Source organism: Protomyctophum parallelum (genome assembly GCF_964188405.1).
Source record: "Protomyctophum parallelum genome assembly, chromosome: 9".
Classification (NCBI taxonomy): Eukaryota; Metazoa; Chordata; class Actinopteri; order Myctophiformes; family Myctophidae; genus Protomyctophum; species Protomyctophum parallelum.
Window position 1 is genome coordinate 30,291,582 of NC_139706.1, and position 25,450 is coordinate 30,317,031.

Sequence of the window (25,450 nt, forward strand, 5' to 3'; positions counted from 1 at the left end):
TATTGATTAGCAGGCGCCAATGCATCGCATATGTGCTTCTAACAATGTGCAGATATTAGCCTGTCCTGGACAACAAACCAACATTTCTCCAAAACAGAATACTAATAAGGCTTACCTGTATCATGGAAGAGAAGATGGAGAGAGCGTTGGAGAGAAAGGAGAAAGACAACATTAGAGTTGTGCACTGCAAGATCCTCAATGTTTATTTAACTCTGAGAGTGTCAAATGTAACCGAATGGACCCGTAAAAGTTCATTTGGATACACTTGTATACTATACGAGTTACAAAATTCTCAACTATCTTCTTAAAATAAATTGAAGCAAAATATGTCAGATTGCAGGGTTTTGTAAAGTAAGGACTATACAGTACATATGGATAATAATAATAATAATAATAATTTATGCATGCTTATTCACTGTATGATACTGTAGATGTACTGTAATAATAAAGTGATGTCTGTCCTCAGTGCATTAAGCTGTGTGATTCCTCTCAGTCATAAAAACAAAGGTTAATAAGCAGTGTCTGCCTGCCTGTGGGACTTGGTACAAAATATTCAGCAATCAGAGGTATAGGGCTGTGGAGGACCAGGTGTGTTTCATCTTGTTGAAACACAGGCTGTGTGTGAGCCCCCCAGTAGCACCTCCCCATGCAGTCTCCACCCCCATCTCTGCTCCTCCACCACCACCACATCCACTGCTTTGAAATATTTCACTCCAAATTCACAATACTCCTCCACCTCCCTGTGGACGTTGTCAGAGATGAAAGAGGCAGGCAGCATGCACTGGTGCACTGTCCGCATCCTCTCTCTCTCTCTCTCTCTCTCTCTCTCTCTGTCACTAGCAACTCTATGGTCACTATAGCCTATTTTTCTCAAGTGCAATCCGTACATTGTCGCACGGCAGTGCCAAACGCCGAAAACAGTCTGCAACGCGTTGTGAGCTTGTAGGTCTGCTGGTTTTGACGTGGGAAACCGCTGTGCAACCAAGCATAAATATGGCTTCACTCTCTCTCTTCTCTCTCTATTCCAGAGAGGGTGAATACAGCTATACTGCACTCTTCAACCATTTTACGGCTACTGCTTTGATCTCCCCACAGCATGCCACCTTCATAGCAACAGATCAAAACCCTGGTTGTCTTTGCGTTAGAAATCGTTCCCTCCTCATTGACTCTCACTCACCTTAGTTTGACTCACACGCATGTATTTGCCTGTATTTGCCTGTATTTGCCTCTCTCTCAGATGTTCTCTCTACATTTCTCTCTCCCTCCTCTCCCTCTTCCAATCTGTCTGTTTCCTTCTCTTGGCCTACAGTCTCTGCCTCTCTTTTCTCTCTGTCACCCTCTCTCTTCTCTCTCTTCTTTCTCTCCCTCTTTCCGTCTCATCGCTAGGAGGGTTTTCCTCCTCGTTTAGCTCGTTAGTGCACGGCAGTAGCCAGCAGGATCAATTACGGGGGAATGTGGGCTTGCGTCTCGGTATCATTACCCAGCAAAAACGATATTAGTTCAGTCTAAGGGGAACACACAGGCAGAAGACAGTCTTATTATTACAGCAGCCAGCAAGCCAGCCAGCCAGACTGCTCATGTTTAGTGACAGCATCTGCTCCTTATCTACAGTACAGCTGGCCTTGGCCCCGAGCTGGCACTGCTTTCTGCTCCATTATGTTCACAACCGGCACAATATGCCAGGATGTATACTTTGATCAAAATCAAAGACATTTTGATTGCCAATCATAAACGACTGATAAATATATGTATGTATGTATGTATGTATGTATGTATGTATGTATGTATGTATGTATGTACTGTATGTATGTACAGTATGTATGACAGTATGTATGACAGTGTGCGTGCGTGGGTGCGTGCATACTTCCCGTTTTGGCAATGCAGACAAAACCAGAGATTATTATCATTGCTGTCAAACAAAAGGTCACTACGTCTCAAAGGGATGTTTCAATATGTGAGTCACACATTATTTTTACATGCCACTTGTAGCTATGATTTGCAGTCATATTGTCTCATGTACATCTAGAAGGGACTACCATACATGCTGCTTTAGATCACAGTATACTGGATCTATCTAACTCAGAGGTAAGAATGGACCATCAAGGGTGAATTCTGCTCGTGTATTCATTACAAGTCGCTCTGGATAAGAGTGACCGAGAATGCTTAAACAATGCAATCATTCTTCTGTGTCTCTTCTCTCCGGGTCTCCATTCCTCTGTCTCCATCTTGAATTTCTCACCCTCATTTTCTCTCTTCCATCCCTCCACATCTCCATCTCTCTTCCTGTCATTGTCCCACTGCTCTCTCTCTCTCTCTCTCTCTCTCTCTCTCTCTTAGCTCCTAAGCGTGGGTGCAGACAGATGCAGTCTTTCACCATAGTGTCAAATTGTGACACTATAGCCAGCCTTAATCTTTAATGGGGACTATTTATTGCCTTCCGATGTGACATGATGTCAACTGCAAAATAAATAATAATTGTATAAGAAACCCTAATCTAGGGTTGATCTAGGGGTCTAGCAGTGTTTTTTTCCATTCAGATTGTGATCTGTGATAAATACAAGGTATAACATTGAATATAACATAATTATACAACAGGTCGTTTCGAGGAAGCAATCTGATTTGTTGAAACAGCCTTCTAGCCGTGGTTCAAACGAGCACCACTCCACACCTAATCAAAACAAAGAATTCAGCTGCTCTGTTTTCCCAGAGTGCAGCAAACTAGGTGGCTAGGCTAGCTAGTTTCTTGGGACATCTGTTTTTTTTTTTTTAAATCAGCTATTTTCTTCGTTTTAAGGGTAACTGAAGTATAATTGCAATATTACACTTGTTTTCCTAAAACACTGTCTTCAGCTATTATGTACAATAATGTAAAGTGGAAAACATGTAATTACATGTATTCAGGTGGATTTACTCTCAACTCCACAGGGCATCTGGAGTGTACATTTAAAGCATGCACTATGTAACGTTCCTCTTCTGCCCAGGAGTTTCCTGCATAAGTGCTCACATCTTTACCATTGAGCTAATAGAGCCTGACTGCTTGCTCTGGGGGATAAATTGAATCTTGACCATCATCAGCAAAAAAAGAATGTGTCAGATCCTGTGTCTAGGTGAGACATGACCCCAATTGTAGTTATACTAGAATTTTGCGGCTGCTCATCCCAGAGTTACGTTGCCGCGCACTATGGGAAGAAAGAAATTGCGGGAGTTGACTCCACATGTAGTAACGGATGGGTTATTAGTTATTTGTATGTGTCCTTATTAGTGTAGTGTAGTGTAGTCAACACGTTATGGCTCATACACACTGCCCGGTATTTGCTCCGATTATGCTGTGGGGGAGCATTTTTGGCGCTGGCCGACAAAACCGCTGATCTGACGTTAAGCGGTGCCCAAAAGGTAGATCAGGATCTACCAGTATAGATCACAAAGGCTTTGCAGTTAGACCACATGACATGGCCCTAAATATATATATAATTTTTATATAAAAAACGATTTTTGCATCTGCCGCTTGAGATGACCTGAGATGACTTGATTGATTGACATCAAAAAGGGCCTGTCAGCTCAAACACACAATGCAATACTTGTTGTTGCGTACAATCATCAGTAGCAAAGTCAAATACCAAAAATAAAAACCCTACCATTTCCATTTCCCCCCCTCTATTTCCCATTCCATGTGCGTTTGTCTTATAGTTCTCTGGCCTCTGCCACCTACCGTCCATTTATTGTATTACACAGTGGGTGAAAGAAACACACCACTTAAGACTAAACCCCACCCATCAGAGGTGTGGCGTCCAGAGGTACCTTTGACATGACATTTTGTGTGTGTGTGTGTGTGTGTGTGCGTGTGTGTGTGTGTGTGTGTGTGTGTGTGTGTGTGTGTGTGTGTGTGTGTGTGTGTTTTTCGATGTGCAGGGCGTTGCTGAAAATGAGCACCTGTGCTCAGCTACTTCCCTGGGTAAATAAAGAATGAAAAAATGAAAGGTACCTTTCAAAACCTATAGAAGTGAGCCTGGTACAGACGAACGGGACACCACTGTATGTAGCCTATGAAAGGCTCCTCAATTACATTTTTTAACTATTTTCAGCAATGGGATGATAGTTTTATTTGGTGGGTATATGAGCTAGTCGTTTTGAAAGTAGCTCTGAAGTAAAAAAAAGTGTGGGAAGCCCTGGTATAGATGATTATATATATATATATATATATATTCATTCCGTGGGTAAATCCCTGTAGGCTACCCACATATTGGTAGCCTTTATTAGCCCAATATTGGCGTTACGCATTTCACTTGAATAATGTTGTGTGCGCACGTGCGCGTGCGGAGAAAGACAGTTATTTAATGAAACTCAAGATTATAACGTCCTGTCTCGCTGCTGCCGTGTATAGGCTGCACGGCTATTCCTGTGTGTGTGTGTGTGTGTGTGTGTGTGTGCGTGCGTGGCGTGGCGAGAGAGAGATCGTGGCTTCCAGGCGTGCGTGTGCGTGTGTGTGTGTGTGCAATCAAATGTACTCGGCAGTATGGCTGGCAGGCGAAATGGCGAATTCGAACGGTGTAATTGTAATAGTTTGGCACAAACCAAAAACTGTCAAAGAACAATGTTGATGTAACTAAGAGATTTGCTGAGAGAGCGATATTTTATATAGAGATTTAGAAGGAATAAGCAAAATCGTGAGGCGAAGATTCCTCTCCTTCCTCGTTTTTTTCGAGTCCGGACAGTGGACAGGACTGTCAGGGAGACTTGGAGATCAGAGCAGCACAGGCTGAGAGCTAGTAGCCAATTAAAAGACGGAGTAGTAGTTGCCAGGTTCGCGAATTGTAAGCGAGTCGTAGTGTGTGTTGAATGGCATTTGAATGGCATTTGTGGGCTTGTGAATGAATTTTCTCACATGTAATTTGTGCTCACTTGCATAGACCTGTCGAATTTAGCGTGGTGAAAGGGCAACAGTGTTCCGGGGGTGTGGGTGCTTGGGGCGATAATGTTTGTAGTAAACAAATGCATTGCCGTCGTGAGTGTGGACGGGAGGCATCTTTGGTGGCACTGCAATGAATATGTTTTGGCGGGTGGTGTTGAGTGTGGTCGATGGGCGCGATAGGAGGAGATAGCGTTGCAACACTGCGAAGGGTAACTGTGTGACGTCACTGCCCGTGTGAGTGTGTGTGAGTGTAGTGTGTAAGATGGTGTTGTGGGTGTTGCAATAGCGACGTAGCTGTTGTGGCTTTGGGTTTCTTGCCATGTGTTGGGTACAAGTTCTCACTTGTTAATATAGATTGTATTAACATGTTCCACCAGACATTGGGCAACATTACATTTTATTCTTATTAAAAAAATGACACCTGTGTGAAGTGAGGCGCTCTTATCATCATATACACATCATCTCATTCTAGCCAATCACAATTACTTTATTTGAGTATTTACAATTTTCAATACATTTACTTCTACTCCACTACATCTCAGATACAAATATTGTACTTTTACTCCACTACATTTAGCCTACTTTGTAGATTTTGATTATTATTAAAAACATGCATTAACTACTTCAGCCCTATATACACTTTGGCTATTTGAAAATAGCGGGTCTAGCTTGTAGATCAAAAGATGATTTATTATACATTTCAAAACTTTATTATGCAATGAAATTATGCATAATGAGTACATTTGGAAGCTTTTTTAACAAGTTTTACTTGTAACAGAGTATTTCTATATTTCCGTATTAATACTTTTATACTTAAGTAAAAAAATGCGAGTACTTTTTTTCCACCACTGGCGACTGGTGAACAATGGCCAGCTGTTCTGTGGGATTGGATTAGAGAGGAGCTCCTGCTGTCAACAAGCCGAGTAGACCCACGGAGACTATATGAGACATCTCCCTATACATGATTCACCAGTGAGGGGTGGGAGGGCGAGAGCCCTGTATGCAGAATCAAACACACTGCCTTATTGTTTTAGTTGCCTTAGGTTCAAGATTCATAGATTGTAATATGCTATTGGCCGTTTTGATTATTTTTGGAAAAATATAAAAAGATACTCATGGAAAGTCTATATTATTTTACTTTATATATTGACCCTATAAAGTAACAATTTAGTATTACTTTACAATTTAGTATAATGCAAGGTTTTGCACACTCAAATGGTAATTGGTACCTCGTCAGATAATCCCCACATAGCCTATACAACAACCTCCGTGAACTGACTTCACTGTTGTAGCCGTATCATATTTGTACTGTCTGCTGTCATGAAAGTTTATAGTTAGAGAAATTCAAAGTTTAAAAAACACAGTAGTAGTACAGTAGTTTTTTTACTGAATGATTCCATTATTCTTGTCAATCTCGTGTTGTGTTTCTGTTTTGGCAGAAGTTTTCATACGTCCCGTTGGCCTTCAAGTTCCACAGCCGTCTGCCGTCCAGACGGCCCCCAGCCCCTCCCCTCCCATCCCACTGGTGCGAAATCGTTAGGAAAAACGGGGACGCCACACGGCCACACACATGCATGCCGTATAAACTGTACAGTAGATACATCCTGATATTTTGTAGTGCACATAACATCCAACAACCAGATCAATTAGCATACTGTATAAGTATAGAGGTTGTGGTGGTGGTGTCACTGCCGGTCACATTTCGATGCACACTCAGCACTTTGACCGTACTATAACGATTCTCGGTTGCAATGAGAAAGCACATCGTTGTTGTCGGGCAGAAACCTCTTATCTCCATATTTTAACTTTTAGTGTTTTTATCATAAATTACAGTGTCACACAAAAGCATCAAAAGTAGCAGATCCGCAAGCTTTTAGATCTGCTGCTTTTATATATGAATCCTGAAGAAGTAACGGTTTTGGACATGAGGTTTCCACCCAACAGAGACAATGTCATATTGCGTCTCACGGTGCAGAGATACCAAGATACGAAGGCTTGTTGAAATTCTCACCATTATTAAAAGTGTGCTCATTAATAATTCAATAACCTTCGGCCCGGGCGGCTAGTGTAGCACCTATAGGCTGCCAAGACAGCCTGATGGCGTGTCGTGGGTTCGACTCCTGATCAATGTCTATTTCAAATATTTTAACTTTTATTTATTTTTGAGGGAAGAAGGACTTCAATACACTTCCTTGGTTATGGTCAAATACGATATTCATAGCTACTGGCCTTTCCGTATTTCACTTTGAAGCCCTCGCTGTCAGGCAAGGCACTGTGTGCTCTCTACAATCCCCAGCTCTGCTCGCTTGATGCATTTCTGATGTGTGTGGAGAGGATGGAGGAAGGGGGAGGAGGAAAGGAGGCAGGGGGTTGGCTCATGTGTCAAAAGAGAAAGAAAGAAGACCTTGGCTGGAATTTTAATGACGGCGGTCGGATTGAACCGGTGGAAGAAATCCACACGGCACAAGGTCGCGGCTCTCATTCGCTGAGGAGTTATTAATTAAAAGGCTCCTCTCTCAGAGTGTGTACATATACAACAAAGGTCACGGTCCCTTTGGTGGCTCCTGCCACAGCTTCACGATCACAACTTAAAATGTTCTGCGACAGATTTAGGTCTCCATTGGGAGTTTCAGTGGGTTGGTCCTTCTCAGGGAGTGGACAAGGACATGTGAATCTGCCAGGTTCTTTGTCAGTGAACAAAACAGTCAACTTGTTCACATCATCATATACTTCATTTAACCAGGTAAACGTCTCATTGAGATTAACATCCACTTTACTTGTGAGGCCAATAAAGCTGAAACAACAATACAATGAGGTTTTAAATGATTTCAGTGAAATATATCATAGGCCTGCACGATTGTCCAAGAGTACTATTGTCTTTAACATTGACTTAAATTCCACTCATAGTGATCATATCTGAACAATTTCAGGTTCTGTACATTATTCCAGGAAGTAGACCTTATTTAAAAGCTTTATTTTTCTTTCTTTTGACTCTGGGGACCAATATCTGCTAGATATTGTAAGAGCATAGGCAATGTTGAATTTGGTTTCTACACATTTACAGTATGTACGCAGATTAGGAGGAACCAGCACAAGGAGACATGTATTTATAAAAGTCTGAGGATACAGAGATGGACACAGCAGGATAAGGATTTATTCCAGAAAGAATGTAACGTAATTTAAGTTTCAGCTGGGTGTGAATGATAATTCATGATCAGAACAATGTTCCATTTCAACCCCTTAAGGCCTATTCATAGTCTGGTTTTTCGGTGGTGAGGTGACCACCGCTCCGGTGGTGAGCTGACCACCGGAGCTGAAATAACGTTGAGCGGTGGTGAGTAAAAACAGAGAGAAGGGCTGGAGCGGTGGCGGTGGTTTGCTCTTCACCGCGGCTCGTGACGTCATGTTGTAGTTCGGTGGTCACTTAACCACCGAAAATACAGACTATGTATGAGCCTTTAATCAGAAAGGACTAGAGGAAGATTAGGTGTTTAACTCTTTGAAACTCTTTTTTGTCTGCATTTTTACACAAACTTAAGTTGAGTTTAAAAAGCTGAACATTAAATGAGGGCTAATACTACTGTACTGATGGGGATTATACTGTATAGCTGTATCACCTGCATAATTCAGTTCTTACTTCTTGCAAAGAATTACATGTATGGAGCAGCAGTGGTCCTAGCATGGAACCTTGGGACACAGCTTGCTAACTAAAGCCATACAATAAAGTGTACACGGTGGTACATTATATAAGATTTTCACTTGCTAAGCTCATATTTCTCTGCTCTTCCTTGTCAACATATGTATTTCCACACCCACACAGGCATGCACACGCACACACATTGTAATGTCTTTATTTGGATTCGCGATTAACGATTAGAGACATAAATCATGTCAAAATCCAAATATCAATCAGAGTCAAAATGCAATGTAAAATCACGATATCAGTTGTCAGTGTAAGCTCCACACCAGCAGACTACCAGTTATGAATATAGGTGCAGTGACAGACGCCTAAGATTTCGTTTAGAGGGACGGCGACACCCCATCTACATGACTCCTCCCCACAGAAATGAGTGGAAGATGGCGCGATTGTTGCCACAGAGATGGGTGGGTGGAGGACTTGCAGGATTTGCATAGGGCTTAATTTGATCTACTTCAGATTGTGACTTCCTTCCACTTGATGTAATTAAAGGGAGAGATGTGACTAATTAAGTTGCCGGTGAGAAGCGGCGGAGGAAACAAGTGCGGTTCACACGCGGTGCAGGTAAATATTGACAAGGAGAGTTGATTGGGAGAAAAACGGTACCAAATGTATCTCCATATTTTTACTTTTGGTGTATTTTCGTAAATTGATCATACTAGACAAACAAAATAATCAGAAATAGCACATCTACGAGTTCAAAGTGTTTTGAGCTTGTAGATCTACTATTTTTGTTTAAAAACGGCAAGTGGCGCTATAACAGGCCTTTCTGGAAAATTTCGGGCAGAGGTTCATCGTTGGCATCTAGTGTGTGTGCAAAATTGTGTGTGTGCAAAATTTGGCATCGACCGGGTTAACGGTGTCAGAGATTAGCTGGTAACAGACGGATGGACACACACACACAGACACACGGTCACACAGAGTACAAAACATACTCTCTTTGGCCTGGTGGAGACAATTATTCAGAAAGACAACTCTGTCATTACCAGGTTTTGTATAATGAAAGACCCTTGATTAGACTGAGCATAAAGATACAAACCTGAGTGTACATTTACGTCTTTAGTGTACAAATGGAACGATACCATCCATTTGGACTTGGACTGCAGAGAGACAGTATAGGTCCACTTGGTTCCATTTAATTAATGGCATTATTAGCGCTTTATAAGCGCTTTATAAGTGCTCAAAGTGCTTTACAATGGATCGATCATTCATTCATACATTAGGAGGTGAAGCGGTGAACAGAAGACGCCAGCGTCCTCACTTCCCACATTCACACAACAATGGTGGCACACTGGCAAGCTCACACCAGCCGACTCATTGGAGGCAATGTAGGGTTCAGTGTCTTGCCCAAGGACACTTCAACATGTAGACAGGAGGAGCCAGGATTCGAACCGCTGACCCACGGATCATTGGACGACCTGCTCTACCTCCTGACTGAGCCACAGCGGCCCATTCAAAAAGCCTATGTACTGTACTGTACACTGTACAACCTCACAGTGCAATGCTGCAACGAGTTGTGAGCTTGCACATCGGTTATTTTCGGCATAGAGATTTGGTGTGGAGGGAAAAAAGTAAAGTGCCAACTCGGGTCCGTTTTACTAAGTATAGAGACTGTAAGTGATTTCATACTGTATGTTGGATAAGATGGCCAGGCTGATTTCCCTACCCACCAGCTGATGCCAACAACCAGTCCGGTGAGAGGCTGGCTAATCACACAAACATTTAGTGGGCCATGTAAACGGCCCTCGATTAAACCCAGGTTAATCGCCAATGACAACCTATAAAATGCCAATAAAGATGCACTGACTGCTCCTGGAATATCGCAGGTAGGCTACGGCACTCGCGCATAAACACATACTGTACACGTTAACAGGGTTAGTGTAATTCTACACTGTATCTGAGTAGTAGACCATAGTTTCTGAACATTTAAAGAAAACAGAAAATGTCGTTTTAAGTTGCTTGTTCAATGTTCAATATATTCGTATATATTGAAATATTAGTTTATATGTTTTGGGGGACGTGGGTAACTTGAACGATGTCTTCCTAAGGGGGGATGTCCATTCCTCTACAAAACAATGGGTCTGTGACTGTGTGCGTGCAGCGTGTGTTAAGTTGCACAACAGCGACACTAATGGTCACCCAGCAGTATTGCCTTACTCAAGTGGACATACATAGACCTGACATAGACACATACATGCATACACACAAAGCCCTTCTTTGAAGACGATGCGCCACCGCTCGTTTCATCGCAATCTCCCAATCATTACCCTACCTATATTGGTGGACCGTGTTTTGACCAAATGCCACTTCCCCAGGTCTCAGATGTACTCTGTAGAAAAAGTGTTGTGTTAATTGTCAAACGTGGGGCCCGGACTAGAAGCCCTGATTCATGGCTCAGCATGGCTGTTTTTATAGAGAGACCTTTAAACTGCACAGAGGAGCAGATGCAGACACCATGCTGCTGCTGCTCTGCTCTGCCTCGCTGCACATAGCTCTCTCTCTCTCTCTCTCTCCCCCTGCACTTTACACATGTCTGCGTGTGTTTCCACACTGTTTGTGTCTCATTCTGTCTGTCTTCATATGAAAGTAAGGGTCAGTTTGCAGAGAAGTTTTAACAGAAAGGTTGGTGTATGGGAGGAGAGACTATCACCAGTTAACACATTGTATGCTAGAGTTTTCTATTTGCTCAGGCTTGCTGGTGCTAAGCGATTAACATTGGACTTTTGAACTTTTTAGGGGCCCACAGCGAGGGGCCTCTTATAGCTAGAATCACATCGCATAAATAAAAAGTAGGCCAAACATGTCCACTTCAATTTAAAAAAAAAATTATGATTCTACCATCTTCCATTCTGGAGATATTGACCTTTTTCTAAAACCTGCTTTTGAAGGCACGCTGCTCGCTTGAAAAAACAGCAGAGATATGGAAGGTTGAAGTTGACAGACATTGACAGACAGATATAAAAATGAACACAAATAATATCATATACATACTACACACTGAATGAAAGCCCTGAATGTCTACTTTTAGGAGGAAAACAAATACACATGGTCCCATGTATAGTTTGTCAGTAATTGGCTATTGAATGCAGCTTGCGCCCACCAGAGAGGATTTCAGAAAATGCATGGACCAGAAGAACTATTATTCACAAAATAAGGCCTATAGCGAAATGTACATACTATATACCGTATGAAACAGAAGACTCTCTGCTTTCATAAGAAAAATACTTCTACTGTAATAATAATAAAAATCACACCCCTGTGAAGTGAGCAGTGCAATGTTGCACAACATTGCACTGCTCACTTCACATGGGTGTGATTTTTATTATTATTACAGTAGAAGTATTTTTCTTATGAAAGCAGAGAGTCTTCTGTTTCATACGGTATATAGTATGTACATGTCGCTATAGGCCTTATTTTGTGAATAATGGTTCTTCAGGTCCATGCATTTTCTGAAATCCTCAGAGTATTTTAGACAAGACAAGGAACTGACAACTAAATATTCACAAAATAAGGCCTATACATACTATATACCGTATGAAACAGAAGACTCTCTGCTTTCATAAGAAAAATACTTCTACTGTAATAATAATGAAAATCACACCCCTGTGAAGTGAGCAGTGCAATGTTGCACTGCTCACTTCACAACATTGCACTGCTCACTTCACATGGGTGTGATTTTTATTATTATTACAGTATTAGTTTTTTTCTTATGAAAGCAGAGAGTCTTCTGTTTCATACGGTATATAGTATGTACATGTCGCTATATGCCTTATTTTGTGAATAATAGTTCTATAGGTCCATGCTTTCTCTAATCAGACCAGTGTGTGTCCAGTGGAAACCTCGTATGAATCTGATCTCAGGTCAGAATGGGCTAAAGTTCTCTCTGAAAAAGAGAATTTTATAAATGAAATGGATTCAATAGTCTAGTATTGACAAACAGTATATGGGATATGTGTATTTTATTTGTTTTCCTCCTAAAATTAGACATTTAGGGCTTTCATTCAGTGTGTAGTTGATACTTTATTTATGTTTATATCTGCCTGTCATGATAACGTCATGATGATGATGATTCTATGCACATATGTGATCATTGTCTCAGTAAACAAAATCAACAGATCGTTTGATAGCATAACAGTGACTTGAGAGGTTGACATGTCTGGACATGAACCACAGGAGCGACTCAACTCGCAGTGGGGGGGGGGGGTTCCACGACATGTCTGGACATGAACCACAGGAGCGATAAGCGTAGCCAGGCTGGCTGTGATTTCGACAAAATGACAGACAACACGATGGCTTCCGCAGCTTAGGATTGTATTAGTTATCCATTACAAACGGGTCGATTACGTCCCAGACGCCTTATCACTGCAATTGGCTGGCGAAGGCGCTATGGCGATTATGGTGATCAACTGCCGAGAATCTTTTTTCCGAGAATGAGAGTAGCATTGCAAACTGCAAAACGATCGATCGCAACTCGCAGTGTGGGGGGGGTTCCACGGTGTGATATCTGCTAGCCTAGTATACTGCTTCTTTGTCCAAACATGGCTGACGCGACGGCGAAAAAAAGACAGTTGGTCAGATGTATACTGCTTCTCCTATGGCGGTCCTTCGAGAATACGTCATTCGTTTCGCGTATACCTGTCCGTGAAATGGCGATCGACCGTTGGAGATTATTATTGGTTTATATACGGGTTTATATTTCCGAGAATGAGGCGGCAGACCGGTGAGTTGTCGTTGGAAAGAATTAGAGAGGGCTGTGTCGGCGGTGCAAGGCGATCGCAAGGCGCAGTGGGGCCTGGGGGGGGGAACTCAAACTGCCAAAGCGATCAAGAGACTCCCCCCACAAAGCTTCCTCGGGAGAAACCATGTAGAAACAGGAGGGGAGGGGGAATCGAGTGTATTCACAGACACTAGAGTATGGGTAACTCCATTTTAGATGCCCTGACATCTGCGTTGGTCTATGCCGTTGCCGTGCAGACCCATACGTGTAATGGAGGCATTGGAGGAGGGAGCGTCTTCGCCACAGACAGACCTCTTTTCAGGAGGGAGGGGCTTTTTACTCCCGGATCACATATTGGAGCTTCCTGGAGACGAAAGCTGTTATTTTCTTCGGTGTCCTGGAGCATAGGACGTTGATGTACAGTAAGCAATAAAAAAACGTATAAAACGTATACATACGCTTCGCGCGTACGGCGTTCGATATTAATAAAGCGTATGGATACGTTTCCAGCATTTTTTGTGTTAAACTCTGGTGATAAAAAACATTATTTTGGCCTCCTATCAGGCATACGAGTGAGTGTGTGTGTGTGTGTGTGTGTGTGTGTGTGTGTGTGTGTGTGTGTGTGCGTGCGTGCGTGCGTATGCGCGCACTGGCTTTTATTACTGTACATTAGATGTAATCACTAAGCATGGTTTGTTGGGTTTAAACTGAGCCACTCAGCAAAGCATGCAGCCCTGGCGCATGCATTTGCTTTTAATTGAATTTTAATCTGTATTTGCGGTCACAATTTCCCTGGTCCAGGGGTAATTATCTATTAACAATAATGTTATTGGATATGGCAATGTGCACGCAGCACACCGTGCTTGTACGTGGTGCGGTCAGAATGCATGTGTAATCACTGAACGTTGCTGGCAGCTGGGGCCGCTGCTTTTTAACATGATTGCCGTTGGTGAGGTTCCTCTCATGGTTGCTGAGAGGACGGGGATGTGGGGACGGGAGTCCTTGAAGTTGGTTGCTTCCTTTTCTTTATATAAAGCAACTTTAGGTACTTAAAAAAGAAATATGAGCTATTATTATTATTATTTGCGAGTGAAGGTCGCAGTTAACTATGGAATCATGTGTTTTTGGCCGTCAGTGTATCACTCAAAATCCCCATACATGGTGTGGATATAGCTCTTTCTCTCTCCTCTACCTCTGTGCTGTTCCCACTCTCCTTAGCTCTTAACACCTTCACCCCCCCCCCCCCCCATTCTCTCACTCTCTCTCTCTCTCTCTCTCACTCTCTCACTCTCTCTCTCTCTCCTCCAGTAGTCTCATTACGGGACTGTGGAGTGGAGGTGAGACGGTTACTGTGACAACAGTAGAGTGATGGGTGGTGTGGCAGTGCGTGTGTGTGTGTGTGTGTGTGTTGCACAATAGAAACAACAGGGCTATAGAAGCAATATTCAACACTGCCGCATTCTATCACACGCACATGCACACGCACACGCGCACACACACACACACACACACACACACACACACACACACACACACACACACACACACACACACACACACACACACACACACACACACACACGCACACACAAGCCCTTATACAGCTCTGTGCCAGAGGGGGTTCTAGCCAGAGAGGCAGATATCCACCATGTCCACGATTTAGGAAATAACTATAGGAAACGAAGACTGTCCTCCTTTGCTGAACGCGCACACTCACTGTAGATACTAGATACATTCACATTGTTCATTTAGCTCTGAGGGTGTGAAATGAACACACAGTATTTAACTGTGTAGTCAGTTTCAGGTGTGTGGGGTAAAACACTGTAGTCTGTAGTCTACAGTCTACAGTGTCAGCAGACAGAATTAATTAGAGTATTATAAGATATTTAAAGATAATGGTATCTATCTAGCATTTCAGAGTAAAATCTACCTCATCTGAGTGGCACTCTAGCGTCTTTATTATGAAAAATTCCCCGGCAAAAGATGTGTTAAATGCGTGTGTACAAAACGTCTGAAACACCCATGTGACATGACTGATGTGTGTACATCTAGTCCACACTTCGGTCCACAGCAACACACTTATTTTTGGCTGCTGCAACAACAACACAAGACAACAGTCTTGTGTTGCATAATTGAGCAGGCCATCCATTAAGTCCGTTATCCATTCTCCGGGAATCAGGCAGACAGAATGGCCTTGTTTCCACTGTGCCAGGAAGTGATGGGCAGCACTAAGGGGCAGAGCTAAGATTAGAGGGGAGTGATTGACAGATTGATAGAGCCAACTGGAAGCCTGCCATTCCTCCCATAAGATAGTGTCGTTGCAGTAATGAAGCTTAGTCAGCCCAACTCTACATGAGACCACAGGCCACAGAGATAGTGCGTACTATGAGGATGCTCAAAAATCTCCCATTATGTCCCCAATGTTTTTCGGTTTCCCCGTCTCTGTCCCTTGACTCTCCATAGCTAGGCTAGCTAACACACTGTGTTGATCAATAAACACTTACCTTTACTCCCTCAAGCCTACAAAATTGGCCTCTGACCATTGGAGACAGGGCTGAAGCAAACATGCTTAATAGACAAAATACTGCATTCCATGCTTTGCCAATGGTATGAAATATTATACACTTTCGGTTTAGTGGGCATTGTCACCCCATGCGATCGTCATATCTCATGTCCATGATCAGTGTTGCTAGATCCAAGAATACCATGTTTGGAACATATGTGGGTCCAATTAATACTGCATTAACTGTGGGACAAAATAATCAGTCATAGTCTGTGCTCATGGTTACTTCTCAACTACTAATCGCAATTAAGAGACTCACAACTTGCTTCTGGTCTCCTATGGATGGGCAGTGGGCACCCAGTTAACACAGATAGATAGATAGTTTATTTGTCTCGGTCATGGTTTATCCAACATTATTACATACAAGGAAAAGGGGTTGTCATGATACAATTGACCGAAAAGGAAAGGGCTGAAGCCGAAGCTTATTATGCCCACCTTTTTGAGATTTCAGTAATCTCTTAAGGAAAAATAAAAAATAAATAGAGAAATCCGTTTTCTACATTGCTGTATTTCTAATGAAAGGATTAAACACAACCATGTTGAAAGAAAAAATCAAATAAATATAAATCTGATCAAAAAAGCTGGTCAAAAATCACTATTTCTACAACTTAGTGACAATTGTTACAATGATGATGATGTTACTAATAATAATTATTATTCACTTGTTTCTTTTACAAACTTACATAGCATACATACATACATACATACATACATACATACATACATTTTGGTTTGATTTTGAGATGTGTATGTCCTCGCACACACACTCACACTCCTTTATACAGATAACGGTAGGTACGGGGATACACATATATACTGTATAGTTACTGTTATTATATAATTAACACTTAGTGTGATTTCATATAGCCCTCGATTACCTTTGTTTTATATGTTCTCTTGAATTTAATGATTGAATTGCTTAATTTTAATTCAGTGTCCAGATTATTCCATAGATTCACCCCAATGGCAGATAGACATCTCTCTTTGATGTTGGTCCGTGAAATTGTAGTCTTTTAAAAAATTCCGATTCCCCTGAGTTCATACCTGGTTTCCCTAGGCTTGAATAGATCCTGCATGCTGACTGGAAGCGACCTGTTATATGCTTTGTACATTATTATTGCTGTGTTGAGGTTGGCTAGATCTGCAAATTTCAATGTGCGGTTTTTAATAAATAGTGGATTTGATGGTGCATAATAGTCATCCCGGTTGACAATTCTTATTGCTTTCTTTTGTAGAATAAAAATGGGGTGTAGTATAGTTTTATATGTTTCCCCAGACTTCGACACAGTAAGTTAGATATGGTAGAATTAGGGAATTGTATAAAGTCTGGAGTGATTTTGTATTAATGATGTCTTTCATTTTGTATAGGATTGCTATTGTTTTCGATATTTTAGTTTTTAAGTAGTCTATGTGAGGTTTCCAGGTGAGTTTGCTGTCAATCATGATTCCTAGGAATTTTATGTGGGTTACTTGATCGATCTGATTGTTATTTATGGTTAGTTTGACTGATGAATTTATATTTTTATTGCAGAATATAATAAATTTAGTTTTGCTTATGTTTAATGATAATTTATTTATATCAAACCACTTCTTTAAAAAAATTAGGTCAGCTTCCACTACCTGCAAGAGTTGTTGGAGGTCGACCCCAGAACAGTACAGGCTGGTGTCGTCCGCAAATAGCACACAGTGTAGGTCTTGTAGGGCTTCCGCGATGTCGTTAATGTATAGAATAGTTTTGGGCCAAGGACAGAGCCTTGGGGGACTCCACATGTTACTGGTAGGGTAGCTGAATCTAGTCCGTTTAAATTAACAAATTGTTTCCTTCCTTCGAGGTAGCTTTTGAGCCAGGTGAGGGCAATGCCTCTAATTCCGTACCTATATAATTTATTTAGCAATATGTCATGATTAATGGTGTCGAATGCCTTTTGTAGGTCTATGAAGACCCCTACTGAGAATTCCCTGTTATCTATTGCTGAAGAGATGTTTTCAGTTAATGCAGGTCCCTGGAGTTCTATACATACAAGAAATTATTATGTTTTTGGAATTCTCAACAGTGATTTCAACAGTAATACATTCAAGAATATTGTCTATAATGGTTGTCATATTTTTAACCATACAGCTTCTTAATGCAGTATCGACATAGATAGCCACGCCCCCTCCAAGTTTGTTCGTCCTATTTGTAGTAAATAATTCATAGCCTTCCATTTCTACAGCGTGTATTTTATCATTATCTAGATACACACAGATACAGTACAGGAAATGAATCAAAGTTGCGCCAAGACAAACAATAGAAAGCCAATACTGCCCATCTCGCTTTACTTCCTGCAATCTGTGCTACGTAGAGACCAGTATGTTGTATATGAATGGTGTGCATGGGGGAGATGGGCTAAAGGGCGGGGAGTGACAAGGACTGCACATTTGTGTACCATTTCTTATCTAATGGCAGAGTGTGGGATGGGCTTTCTTCCTAAATGAACAATATTTGATTTGCACATCCTCTCACACAAACACACAGATGCCACGCGAGAGGTGGGGTTGAGTGGTATATTAAACAGGAAGTAAAGTGAATGAGTTTTCAAGATTTTCAGACTGACCAAAAGATGCATCCACTGCAAATGAAAGCCTACCTTTTACAGCCATATACTGTAGCCTCAGCATGGCCCTGTTGAAGCCCTATGTAAGATAAACCAACATGCATCCTGACATGTATTGTGTTGTGATTGGTAGTACCATTATAGTGTGAGATCAGGGGTGTCAGTGGTGCCCATCATTTATGCTTGACTTTGGTGACTCCTTCTGGAGAATTTAAGAGTGCCACAGGATGCAACCACAGACGCCCCATGAGGTTCCCACATGAGGATGCTTTCCACGTGTGAAGTGGTGGCCGGATGACGGCTCATATTCCATCTACTATACGGCTCACAGCAGCACTGCCAGAGTGCCCTTGAGCAACGTACTGAACCACACACTGCACTGCAGGTCACCAGATGCGCTCTGGACTAGATGATGACTAAGTGAATACTGTGTCTGCAGGGATGAACAAAAACTAATGCCAATTACCAGATCATTTTCTTCTATAGCATTATAAAAATCAAACCTGTGTGAACTGAGTGGTGCAACTCCCCTCTCCCCCTAGGAAAGGGGAAAGCGCCCCTCAAAAATACAGCAAGCAAATGCAAGCAAAAAAAAAGGCATATGTGTACAGTACAGTATGTGTACCTTACTATGTGTTTTAAACTGTGCATACAAAACATACAGATATTAATATGCATGTGTATAAAATGGCACATCCACGTGAAAAACTAAAAATTGTACATCAAAGCTGAAATTATATGTCAGACAGATCAAATGTATGAAGAAATAAATAAAAAATAAAACGCGAACATCCAAAAGTCCTCGTTATCTAGTTATTATGGAATAAAGATGCAAGGAGACAGCACCGCTGCAGGGGAAAGCCAAATAGCATTTGAATTTTTTTTGAAAAAACAAAAAAAGTCCTTTACAACATTACTTAGCCTGGGGGTGTTTGAGATTAGGAAGAAGACCGGTAGCGAGAGAGGAAAACGTGCAAAGCCAACGATGAAAGGGAATGAAATGAGAGACGGCTGTAGAACCTGCGCTAAATAGAGCAGAATATGTTCAAACTCAGCTGGCGTGACACACTGACTGCACTCCAAAATCCCCAGTGTTCATTTAACTCTGAGAGTGTGTACTTTTGTTTAATTTGTAAAATAAGGATCAATTCAATTAAATTCACTGCAAGGCAGAAACCTCATAACTCCATTCTAACTTGTTCTTCCATGTAAATTAACGCCCTTGTATACATGGTCATACTACAACGTCACACAAAAGCATCAAAAGTAGCAGATCTACAAGCTCCATGTCCAAAAACCCAGATGATATATATTTCGTCCATGCTAAACCCTTTATCCCTAAATTAAAAAATAAATAAAAAAGAAATTAAAGCATTTTTGATTAGTTAAAATAGCCAATCTACATCGACACGTTGTGAGCTTGTAGAATGGCTATTTTAACAATTCAAAAATGTTTCTCAACATAGTAAAAAAAAAAAAGGAAAAATAGTTTAGGGATAAGGGGTTTAGCATAGACGAAAATAGAGCCCACGCAGGCCTACTATAGTACCTACGGTCTACTATAAAATTACTCACATCTGTCTGTCCTCATCTGTTCATTGCACATAGACACTGAGCATTGCATTATGCAAGGACTGAGAAAGCGGACACACCTTTGCTAAATTAAGCTATATATTAACATTTTTGTGAACTATGTAACTCAATTAATTACTTTCCAACCTCAGTTTCAGTTTGAATGAATGGTCGACCAGTCAAGGAATGGCTAAGCAGAGTTTTCACTTAAAATGGAAATGTGTGGCCAAGACCGCTGGCCTAGCGGTCCGGGCACCTAGGCTCCGATGGCTCCTAACAGCACATCACCGGTTCGAGTCCAATCCCGACGGCCTTTGCTGCGTATCACTTCCCATCTCTCTCTCCCCATGTCTTAACTTTTTTTAATAAATCATTTTCAAAATTTGATCCCACAATTTGTGACCCAATTATCTAATGTAATCCTGGGGAGCCTCCCTCTGCCAACCTGGGGATAGCAATGGACTGACCTCATACTTCCTTCAGTGCATGAGGAGACCAAGCCGCTTCTTTTCACATGACACTCAAGTCAATCAAAGAACAAGATTCCTTTACAGGATCTCCTCACTGGTCAGCAAAAACACCTTGAAGACCTTAACAGGAGCCCTCGTACAAGGTTTCTTTGACTATGCATCCACCTCTTGGTACCACAGCACCTCAAAGGCCCTTAAAACAAGGCTCCAGACCTCCCAAAACAAACTGGTCAGGCTCCTACTTGGCCTCACCCCCCGAACCCACCTCACCCCTGCCCACTTTGACAGGCTGGGATGGCTTAGGGTCGACGACAGAGTACAGCATCTTGCAATGGGTCTGGTCCACAAGATTCGATACACCACCAAGATACCCATGTACCTGTCTAAATACTTCCTTAATGTAAACGAAGTCCACACCCACAACACCAGAGGGAGTGCAACAAACCATGTACAACCCAGATTCGGCACAAACAAGGGACTAAATTCTTTTCGCTTCTATGCCACCAAAATGTGGAACGCCCTACCAACAGTCATTAAGACATGTGAATCCCTTGACTCCTTCAAAACCGCTCTCAAAGGGCACCTACGGATGGCTGCAATTCGAAACTGGCCTCTGTAAAATCTGAATCCCCCACCCCCATTTCCCCTCACTGTATAATGTATCTTTTCCCTTTTTTGCTTCCTATATGATGAATTCCTGTTCTGTTCTTTAGCTACATAGAAATGTCTATTTGTATGTCTCTAAATGTTTGTATGTCTCTAAATGTTTTGATGAATTGAACAATGTGGACCCTGTTGTAAACAAGTGTAATGCTTAATTGGGTCGTCCACTCACAGTTAACAGTCTTTGTATTGAGTTTGTGCTTAAAATGTACTGTAAATTCTACAAACTGTTAATAAATATTTCAATCAATCAATCAAACACGGGGGAATTTCCCCGGTTGGACGTAGCACGTGGAAGGAACATGTTATTCGAACCAGTTCCTTTCCCCTCCATCAGGCGCCTCGGCTGACAGGGGGAGGCAGTATAGAGACCAGGATCACTGCATGTTTTTTGTGAGGTTACCCGGACACGGGAAGAACATGCTAACTCCACACAGAAAGGCCCTTTTGCCAACCCCACCTGCACTCATGACACGGAGGAGAGAACACGCCCCCAGCGGGAATCGAACCCAGGAGCACCGTGCCCCCCCATGTGTTAACTTCACTTCACTATCAAATTATAAAGGCATTTATAATTTGTCCCCACAAAAAAAAGATCAATAAAAAAACAATACAATATAGGCTATACATATGTAAATATGTCACCCACATTTAAGCTATGTGTTTTTTTGCCCACAGACTATGCGATGTCAGCACAGTCACGGTCCCATAGCCCGAAAGGATAGCCATACTGGTTTATTGGTTGTTGGTTGTCAGCTTGCCTATGGTAAGAGTAGCATATGTAATTTGGGTTGTGCCGTCAGTGGAGATGGGAGTTCATTGATCAGCAGGATGTTTCCTCATGTCTAATTGCTTTCCTTTTTAGCATATACTGCAGTGGTTGTCAAACCTTTTCAAGGCAAGTCCCCTCAAATTCATATGAATTTGGACCCCCATCTGAAAATGTGACACGATGTGCACTTGTAGATCAAAGTGACACGATGTGCACTTGTAGCTATTTTTCAATGGCTTTAATTGCAAAACGGTCCCATCAATTATGTCAGCAAGAACCAGTAGCACACAGTGTGATCTGAAATTGATCAATCAAAATTGACCCAATCGATCTGGAATTGCATTGGCATACAGGGACTTGACAAAGCTGATTTTTAACTTTTTACCAAACTTAAGCTATTTATTATAATCTTTGCTATGGGATCTGTAATTGCCGACATTGACGGAATCAAGCCACCGTTTGTCTTTGCAAAGTCATGTCAATTTGGACAGCCGTTGATATGGCTGGATGGATTTTCGCGCACGCACGCACGCACGCACGCGCACGCACGCACGCACACACGCACACACGCACACACACACACACACACACACACACACACACACACACACACACACACACACACACACACACACACACACACACACACACACACACACACACACACACACACACACACACACACACACACACACACACACACACACACACACACACACACACACACACACACACACACACACACACACAACCAGTCTAATCCCATCCAGGCATATCTCCTTCCATATGAGAGCTAATGGGAAAAAATTGAAATGTGCCTGTCAGTGGAGAGCGTATTAGAGGGTGCTGATGACAGCACAGGGGGCTCCTCGGCGGTGTGAAACCCATCCAGTGACACATGAGTCAGTCAGCGAGACAGCAAGTCAATCAGTCAGTCAGCAGACAGTAAGCTACTGTATGGACTCTGTGAATGAGTGGGTGAGCTAGTCAGTCAGTCAGTCAGTCAGTCAGTCAATTAGTAAGTCACTGGACTAGTCGGTTGGCTAGTTGGTTAGTAAGCTAAGCCAGTCACTGTTTCCCTATACTAGTCAGTCTTGTAACGGAAACGGTCAATTATTTTGTTATCGATTATTCTATCGATTTGTGTTTCATTATTATTTTTTATATCATTGCTGTAGACATTGGTGAGACTGTAGACTAGAGGGACAAAAAGGAGGAGAGGGGACCAGGTATAGAGTAGCCTGGAACTCACCTATGCTTTCTATGGCATATAGGCAGCTCCTGGCAGGATCCGCCGGGAGAAACTATGTGCAGCTGCACGACATGAGACTAATTACTTAGAGCGACAGAGAGAGAGCGGAGTGTGTGTGTGTGTGTGTGTGTACATGTGTGCGTATGTGTGTCAATTTAACAAAGGTGCAGACGATCAGAAATCAGCAGAGAGTGAGCGATGTTTGCGCTACTCTATGCCGTATTGAAGTGGACTCGGACCCAGACTTTTCTTTTCTCCCTGGAAATAAAAACGTCTGGGTTTCCGAGGCTAGGTATAGAGTGACACCTGAGGGTAGTGTTGATTTCGTTGACTAAAACTATGGCGAAGAGTTACTGTGGTCGCCCTATAAAAAATAGTTTCTTTACAGAAACGGTTTTAGAAACATCATCATCCAACATATTTTAAAGTGTTTGTTTACATGCTAGTAGCACTCGTTGACTGTGTTTGTTTGGTTAGCAACCAGGTTAGCCAGCCACATTGACGTCTGCTTTGATATTATTTTGATTGGTTGGTGTGAACCAATCGCAGAAGACTGCCGATTTGGCCACGCCCATCCCAGAAAATAGCTGCTGTGGGAAGGGCTTTCAGTCTGAATAATGAAGTGAAACTAATTGAAAATTCAGCTTCAGTGTCAGGCTAAAAGTGTTCATTTAAAAGTGTTCATTTAACTCTGAGAGGGTACAAATGAAAATGTACAGATGATTGTGTTAAATTAACACACAGGATTTGAAATTGTACTGAACGTACAAATAATAATAATAAAAGTAATATATAAGCCACAGCCTCTAGCATTTTGCTGGTGGCTGATGTTCATTTTCCAACCCAGCTGACAATCCCAGAGCTCTGGGAAAACATAAATAAGTAAAATAACAGTCTCTATTCCCAGGTTAAATATACCCTTGATTCAGAGAGATGAGCAAGCAGCTGGAAATGTCTTGTCTGTTGTGAGTGTTGCCCCCTTACAGCTGGGGAAATGGAAACGAACTACATTATGCACACAGGAGAGAGAGAGAGAGAGAGAGAGAGAGGGAGGGAGAGAGAGAGAACAACGTGAGGCCTCTCTGATCACATCCATGGTGCACATCAGAAAATCACAGGCTGGAAACGCTCGCTTTCATCATCAGAGTCGTTTGCTGAGGAGAAGCACTCCCCGGCGTTGTCTTTGACTGGGAACATTCTATGTACTGTAGGCCTACTTTGTACTGTGTGTGTGTGTGTGTGTGTGTGTGTGTGTGTGTGTGTGTGTGTGTGTGTGTGTGTGTGTGTGTGTGTGTGCGCGTGCGTGCGTGCGTGCGTGCGTGCGTGTGCATATATGCTCGTACAATCGTGTAACTGTACGTGTGCATGTATGCGTGTGCATGTGTGCGTTTCCGACTACACAGGGGGTGGTCCCACTTACAAACAGAATGGCATATGGTGCCTTGCCTTTTTGCCAATGACAAGTGACAAGTGAACTGAGGAATCGTCAGTGAAAGCAGAGGGAGTTGCGGGGGGTAGGGGGTGCTAAACGATCTCATCTGCATGCATGCGTGTGTGTGTGTGCGTGCGTGCGTGCAATGGGTGGGTGCGTGTGTGCGTGCGTGCGTGCGTGCATGCGATGGGGGTTGGAGGGGGGAGTGCACCCTGAGGCAATACAGTGCTGCTTTATGTAAATGAGTGTGGAACCGTGTTGGGCGTTTAGCATTGCTATATAAATACATTAGAACAATACAAAGACGCACGCTGCGTCGGCTCACCACGCAATGTCAACAGTTGCCTCGAGGCACGTTTTTCTTCCTCTTTCACATTTCCGATCCGTCGGAAGATGAAAATGTCACTTAAGAGTCCCACCTCCGCACCAACACACACACACACACACACACGTACGTGCGTGGGTACACATGGCGTACACAGACAAACTCCCTGCTTCTGTACTAATTGTGGGCCCCCCGAGAGAGCATGCCGGGGTCCCAGGAGACTCATGTGTTTGGATGGGGTCTTTGAGGTGAACACATGTACACCTAACGACTTGCCTTTTGGTTATAATTTGACATAATTTCATTCAAGAGCTACCACGACTATTAAATCATTTTTTTTAGTATGGGAAATAAAGAATGAGGAAAAATAATAACATTGTTGTCGTCCATAGGAATGATCTATTATCCTACCAAGTGAAAATTAAAAAGTGGCATGTGGAAAACCCAGCAGCAGTCTGCAAAAGAATGACAACGTTTATATTTA

At 42.3% G+C, this 25,450-nt stretch overlaps 2 protein-coding genes across 2 annotated transcripts in view; one reads left to right on the plus strand and one right to left on the minus strand.

Moving 5' to 3' along the window:
• dscamb (Down syndrome cell adhesion molecule b) overlaps positions 1-25,450 on the minus strand; it is a gene marked incomplete at its 3' end in the record, with an annotated part of 194,574 nt that overhangs the window by 94,682 nt on the left and 74,442 nt on the right. The window lies entirely within an intron of this gene.
• The window catches only part of npat (nuclear protein, ataxia-telangiectasia locus), a 231,620-nt gene continuing 221,546 nt past the window's right edge, over positions 15,377-25,450 (plus strand). Inside the window, exon 1 of the mRNA XM_083773032.1 lies at positions 15,377-15,386. The gene's annotated coding sequence lies outside the window, so the exon portion shown is untranslated. The remainder of the gene's footprint in view (positions 15,387-25,450) is intronic.